Source organism: Anneissia japonica, unplaced genomic scaffold, assembly GCF_011630105.1.
Source record: "Anneissia japonica isolate Jap-2015-1 unplaced genomic scaffold, ASM1163010v1 scaffold522_len1101056_cov227, whole genome shotgun sequence".
Taxonomy (NCBI): Eukaryota; Metazoa; Echinodermata; class Crinoidea; order Comatulida; family Comatulidae; genus Anneissia; species Anneissia japonica.
In genome coordinates, this window is record NW_022756123.1 from 662908 (window position 1) to 670702 (window position 7795).

General features: G+C 33.8%; 1 protein-coding gene across 1 annotated transcript in view; it reads left to right on the forward strand.

The window, feature by feature from the left end:
- The window catches only part of LOC117124082 (bombesin receptor subtype-3-like), a 29938-nt gene that overhangs the window by 1539 nt on the left and 20604 nt on the right, over nt 1-7795 (forward strand). Inside the window, exon 2 of the mRNA XM_033270222.1 lies at nt 4492-4561. The gene's annotated coding sequence lies outside the window, so the exon portion shown is untranslated. The remainder of the gene's footprint in view (nt 1-4491; nt 4562-7795) is intronic.

The window sequence follows — 7795 nt, forward strand, 5'->3', positions numbered from 1 at the left end:
ATTCAATAGTGTATAAAAAGCACAAAAAAGAAGGTTGTAATAAAACAATTTATAGAGGTTGACCATTCAGCTTATATCCAGGGTCAGTTGATATTCAGGTGCCCTCTTAAATAAAATAAAAAGGTCTTGCGACCAACATTGTACAGTACAACAATCATCATCATCCCCGTCATCGGCATCTTCATCATCATTATCATCATCATCATCATCATCATAATCACGATTTTAGTATATCGGACAAGATTTCAAGGTAAAAACCTGTTATAGACCTATTACACAAAACACATAGACTTTGTTTTACCACAGACATCGTTTTATGTGGCCAAGACATCCGTTGTAATCTGCTCTGGTATTTTGCTAATGATGTATTAATACCTAAATTGGATAAGGCATCTGGTACTGAATTGAGTTGAAGGATCTACTCAACATTCAGAATGATAACTCATTCGACGATCACAACATCCTGAGTAATGTGTGTAATTGAATGGTTCAAAGAATTTTTATTTTTATTTTTTGCAATAGAGGCCAAAGACCGACATAGATCAAAGAAGTTATTTATAGAATGCAGTGTAAACGATAATAATAAAAATGTATTAAGAAAAAGATTAGTTGACTGGAAAACTATATGAAATAATCAGTCTTGACTAACGACATGGAACACCAAGAATTATAGTTGTTCCGCACACTATCATAAAAATCGGTCACCTGATATGACCCATATCGACATTATCATGATTTTGGTAACTGGACACTTAAAATTGGTCCCAGTTTTTAATGGCAATCTTTCACAAGAATAATTGTTCCATGGATCATACTTAATTCTCTCGACAGTTTTTCTGAGTTTTTTGTATAATGTCATCATGTCGTCTTTAATACGGCCTAAACTTTTTTTTTCTATTAAATTTATTGGCATGTTATATTTTGGTTACCAAATGCAATTGAAAATTTTATGTATCCGTATTTGTAAAGTTGTATTTAATCATTTTTAATTACTTTTCCCCTATTTTAAAAAATGAACTTTGTATAACCTTTAATGTTAAAAATATAAGCTCTTCTAAATGAAGGGTAAACTAAAGATACACACGTGATCTGAATTCTCATTGCTTCAATTCTATAATCTGTTGCTTGGAGATTTATTAGTGTACTGCTGCCGTCGGCTATTTGGTATTTTTTTTAGACCTAATGCAAATCTATGTCAGGAGTACAGCCTAATCAAGCTGGAAACTTTGTAAATTCGTATGAATATTTTTTACCAGGCTTAACTGAAATTAATGCTTGAACCTCAGAAATGGTTATAACACATGCGCCTAATCCGTATTTCTATGAACACTTTTCTTCAAATATAATACGTATTTATTGAACCATTTATTTTAACCATAGCCTTCATTTTTGTAGATGGATATAAATCATTTAAGACCTTAATACAAAACAACAAATAGGCCTCTTAGTTTATAAAACGAAAAAAAAAAACTACACTAAAGACCTATCGAAACCATCAAATTTTATTTGACAAAAACATGTGACATGCCTAAATATGGTCATAATGACATCACATCATGACCATATTTGACATCATGACTTTATATGGGCATACAACAGGTCTTTCTTCGCGGACAAAGCTTAACGAAAGGACTGTGTGCTTTACCTCCCGAAAGACATTAGGCATCTTTTGCATGTAATGCATCACTGTCAATTGGCTGGGTTAAATATACCTGATGAATATCTAGCGAGCTTAGATGATATTAAAAATTTACAATTAAAACAGCATGCACCAGCAGTTCAATGAGGTCAAGTGGTTAGGATGCTGCTCTCACCGTCGTGGCGTGGGTTCGATTTCCCTATGCTGAAGCACATTTTTTCAGTAGGCCTATTGCTTTTGGTTTTAATTGATTATGGAAAATAAATTTGTATAGGCAGTAAAACTGATTATTTTTTCGATTTGTATTTCATTATAGGCCTATGTATACTTATTTGAATCATTTAAATTATTAAAATTTTGAATTATTGTCGGCAAAGGTGACGAATTGCATGTGGCAAGAATTTCTTTTCTAGACCTAAGACGAATCGTTTATTAGTCCAATGACATGCTTAGCAATATCATCAAGATAAATAATCCATTTTATCAAATTTTGATTACCTAACACATAGGCCCTACTCCATAATAAGTTGGAAAGTAGGCATACTGAGATTGTTTACCAGCAATCTTACAAATTCGAAAAAAACCCTGGAAACACGGGAGAAGAACACACGATAAGACCTGCACTTACATACCTAGATATTCTTAAAGCAGACACTGAGCTGGAGAAAGAAGACCTCAAAAGAGCAATGGGGGAACAGATGCTTGTGGAAAACCATCGTGGTTAGATGAGACACCGCCCGAATAAAGCAAGCAAGCAAGCAAGCATATAATAAACTCTGGAGAGGTGTCTATTATTGCGAAAAGTACCGTATGTTAAGTTATTGAGTATACGAGCATTTTGGGACATCGCCCTTCATCAGGTATAGGCCTACGTACAGACTGTCTCTTATACACATCTAGATGTGTATAAGATATCATCATCATATATAATCATCAAAGAAAGGTAAATACAGTGTTCGAATAAAGGACTTAATAAATACATCGTGTAGCATAGCTCTCAACGAATGTATAGTCCTGTAAATAAATGAATAAAGAAATTGTGTAATAAAATGCCTCTGGCTCGAACCTGCGACCTCTCGCTGTCAAGGCGAGTGTCATAACCACTAGACCACGGAGGCTTCATGGTTGAACAGATTCAAATACCACCATATACAATCTATTACACAATAAGTACGGTTAGAAACAAATAGGTGCAAATAATATATATATATATATATATAGGCCTATATATAATACTTTTATATACTTATATACTTATATACTATATATATATATGCGTATATATACTTATATAAACCCAACAACACGAGTAAGTAAGTAGAATGCAGACGTAAGATTAATGGCAATAGCATTATTGAATGATTATAAAACAAAATTTTGGGCAGCGTGGTTATGAATGCTTAAACAAATATATATCAAGGGAAAATAATCACGAGCAATTTACTTTTACCGTTAAAAAAAATATGGATTTAAAGAGACAAAGGTTTACTCTATACATTTTAGAGAGGAGCTAGTACAAAACGATTATAAATTCCGATTTATTTTAATATTACGCATAAGGGCATCTCTCCAACGAGCCGTTCGGCAGGAATCTATTAGCAGACAGGTCTGAAATGAATGTACATATGTATTAATATGTAATTCTCTAGCGGCTATGAATATAAGAGAGAAAGTGCCAATTAATAATGACGTCGAGTCAAAATGTAAACCCACACAGACATTAGTTATTTGTAATCACACATCGAATATGGAGAAAACAATACATGATGATGAGATTCAGACGAGGAACGTTGTACTTCCTCAGCAGGTTTATTTTTTTTTATTATCCTGTACTGGTTCACTCAGACCCTGTGGTAAAAGTTTATTCAGAGGAACGTCATTAGAATAACATTAAAGATAAATTCTCCTCACATTCTACTGCTCCAAGCATGGGCAGCATGTAGGAGGACCTGTACTGGGATGAACTTTGACGGTGAAGACACAAATTATGCTAAATATTAATAAAACAGCTATTCAACCCGTCCGTCCGTCTTATTATAGAGATATTATAGTCTTAGGCAAATCGACGAGGTTTCAACAGCATATTTAGAGAGCCCTGTAAATATCGATTTTTTTTTTTTTTTTATAGTGGAGATTTTTTTTTTTGTTTTTTTTGACCAATTAAGTGATTGTGAAATTAGAATCTAAGATGTATGATTAAAACTGGCATGCATCGGAACATTCAAAACAAATTTTGGTTAAATGAAAAGATGGATGAAGCTTCGAAAATATGAACTGAAATATCTAAAAAGGAAGAGACGTATACATAAAAGTAAAAGGTTGAATAAATGACAGTACTCTATTTACTAATCGATTAGATGAATGGTGCATGTAAATGATTAAATGGACAAGATAGATGACGTAGATACGTCACATAGTATACATTCAAAATGAATGAAGAATGGAGAAGAGATAAATGAACGAACAACAAGCTGATGTTACTGATACTCTGTCTGTTGGTGGATATGTTGGTGAGTAAGTCGGTGGTGGGTATGTTGGTGAGTAAGTCGGTGGTGGGTACCGTATGTTGGTGAGTAAGTCGGTGGTGCGGTATGTTGATGAGTAAGTCGGTGGTGGGTATGTTGGTGAGTAAGTCGGTGGTGGGTAAGTTGGTGAGTAAGTCGGTGGTGGGTATGTTGGTGAGTAAGTCGGTGGTGGGTATGTTGGTAGCATGTTGAGGGTTTGGTTGATGTGTCGGTTAGTGGGCATAATTCGTATCATTTACCTGGTATTTAATTACAAAGCATGCACCATTTGAATATCTACCACATATAAGTACGGCATTATTCATTAAAATCTTATTTTGTCCTCAGATGAGCTGGACTTGTAGCTGAAAGTCCCATGTGGACTGGGCAAAACCCAGATAGGATTAACGGAAAAAGGGTAAGCCCTAGAAGCTCAGTTTTGGGAAGTAATAGCTTATTAATTGCAGCAGCCTATAATTTGCACATTTTGTTCTGGTCTAAAAAAGAATAAGTAGGCTGAAGAATTTTTCGCCCTATAAAATACGATCATAACTTGCGACTAGTACTGTCACTCACTGCATTGATTAATAACAATGGTATTGATATTTTAAATATGAATTGTTTTTATCGGGACTTGAGCCCACGACCTTTTGATTACCGTTCGGGTGCTCTACCAACTGAGCTATAAACTGTATATTCTGACGTTCCCCTGGGACACTTTTATGCAACAGATAAATCATGATAGTTACATTTTTTATGAACTGTGATGGCATCTTTGTCTGAAACTTAAAACGATCGAATGTCACAATTGATTACCATATTTAATGTTTATCTCATTAGTGAAAACTGAATATTTTTGTTTGTGCTGCAGCTTATGTTTCAATAGCAACACTTGATCACCATAACGGTTTCTTTGAGTTTTGTTTTCATAGTAATATCGCCAACAACTTCAACAATCTAACCACAGCATTTACTGCGTGATGTTCGTTTCAAAATTGTGTGACAACGTATTTATCCACGCAATAAAAACAACAAACTCAATATCCCGAAAAACATCTCGATAACGACAATACAATTGCTTATATGTTTTGTACAAAGCTAGGAGACACATACTGACGATGTTGTCGGACCAGGACATATTTGCGGCTAACAAAATGTATTCCTTTTTAAAATTTGTGTTGTTGTTTATTTGTTTGGGAAATTTTGAAAGCATCCTCATGAAAGACTTTAAGATTAATAATACTCCAGTATCAATACAAGAAGTCAGAAAGCTGGAAAAACTATCAAGTCCGTCAATGCAAAATCCGATATAAACTTTTCGAGAAATTGGAAATTGCGTTTTTTTTTTAAATTAATAATAATAATAATAATTATTATTATTATTATTATATTTATAATTATAATTATTATAATAGTGATAATAATAATAATAATAATAATAATAATAATAATAGATATTAAATGACAGATAGTAGATCTTAGACTATACACGATAGACAATAGGCGATACCTACCAGACGATAGGCAATAGACAATTGAAAATGGATAATAGATAATAGATAGATAACACATAATATATTGGATTATAGATACTAGATAGATAATACATAATAGATAGGCCTAATAGATTATAGATAATAGATAATAGATACCGGTAATAGATAATAGGTAATACAGCAGGTAATAGGCAATAGGTAATATGCAAAACAATGTTCATCTGTCGAAATAAGAAGTAATGTACTCCTTTTTAACGCTTATTTTCAAAAGGTGTCCTGTCCCTGTCAACATAGTTTCAGAATAGACGGCTCAAGTATTGAGGCTCAAAAGATTACATATTCGAATTCCGTGCTAAGAATATATACGGCATTACATGTGTATGTAATAAACGCACATTTTAGAAATAGCTTTATTTTTGTTTAAAGAGATCTATAGAAATAGATGTGGAGGCACGTTTTAGAAATCGCTTTACTTTTGTTAAAAGTGGTCTACAGAAATCATGTTAAGATTACAGAAATTGCAAAACTCTGCTGCTAGATTTATAATATTCTCATACAATCATGGTACACACTCTGCTCCGCTCATTAGGGAACTTCACTGGTTGCCTGTTGACAGTACAGTTGATTTTAAAATCGTTCTTACTGTCCACAAAGGTATAAATGGCTTCTCCTTCCCTCACTCCTCGTCGTGTTCCAACTCGGACATGATACTCCTCTTCACTTCACTGCATTGTACCACATTGTAACAAGATGACTGGTAATTTTTCAGGGGCGGATTCAGAGATGTCCAAAAAGGTGGGGGGGGGAGCGAAAGAGGGTGCCGAAAGTTGGGCCGATCAAGACAACACTGTCCTAGGGGGCCGGGGCATGCCCCCGCGAAATTGTTGTGTTCTAGACGACCGAAAATAACATTTGAGGCGTTTTGGGTTATCATTTTTTCTTTTTCTTTCTTTTTTTCTTTTCTTTTTTTTTTAAACCTCCGCCCTACCCCCACCCCTAAATCCGCCCCTGTTTTTCTTATTCGGTTTATGCTGCCCGACTCTGGAATAATCTTCCTAATGACCTTAAGAATATTTTTAAAGTTAATATTTTTAAAAGGTCACTTAAAACGCATCTTGTCTTTATTTTTTCTGTCTTTTTATTCTTTTTTTTTTTTTTTTTACGTTGATGATGAGAACTCGATGTTATTATAAAATAGAGTGTATTCTTTGTGGTAAGTGATATTTTTTTTTCTGGAACTGATGTGGATCGGTTGTTCATTTTATTTGAAATTCGGAGAAAACTTGGCTGCGCTTGCGCTTTGCAACTTAAAGGAAAGGGGCATTACAAATTCCGAGTATCAGTATGAGTAACAGTTAAAGCTATTCCTTATACTATGAATAGGCCTATTCTTGACCTGCTTTGTGCGGCCTAACCATTGTGTTTTTTCATTGGTCATCGTTGTCTTAGTGCGCGCCAAATGGTCCCTCACTAACGGGACGGGAAAGCTAGAGTAAGTGCTCGTAAAACACCAGACGTCATACACTAGCGACGTGCCAGGAGTAATGGAGATTCTTCCAATGATCTAGTTACATAAGACCCGTTCTAGTTTCCTCATCTCCGTTTGTATATTTCATTCAGTTCAGGTCAGTAAAATTTTGTCCGATGTTACGTCATAACTGTATCATCAATAACATCTTAAATTAGTTTTTACATTATAAGACTTTTATTAAAAATATCAGATCATTATTTGTAGTCTATCTGTTAATTTAAATTTCTTTTGTTTTTTTGTATTGCTTTCTTCGAAACCTTAATACCCACCGAGTCATATATATTGAGAATAAATATTCATTCCGGTCTTCTGTTTACGTACATATCTATTAGTATTAAGCCATGAACGCTAAATGTAAATGTATACAAACACGGTTCTTTGTATAATAATAATTATTATTCTGGATTTATATAGCGCATCACGTTTCACAACCTCGAGGCACTTAACAACAACGTAAAGAAGAAAAATAAACCACTAACAAATTTACAAATGTACCGTTACGTACATGCCTAAAAATGTACCGTTTTATAATGAAAATAATAATAATAATAATAATAATAATAATAATAATAATAATAATAATAATAATGATAATGGCCCTTTTTTAAGTATGACCCAAGGATTC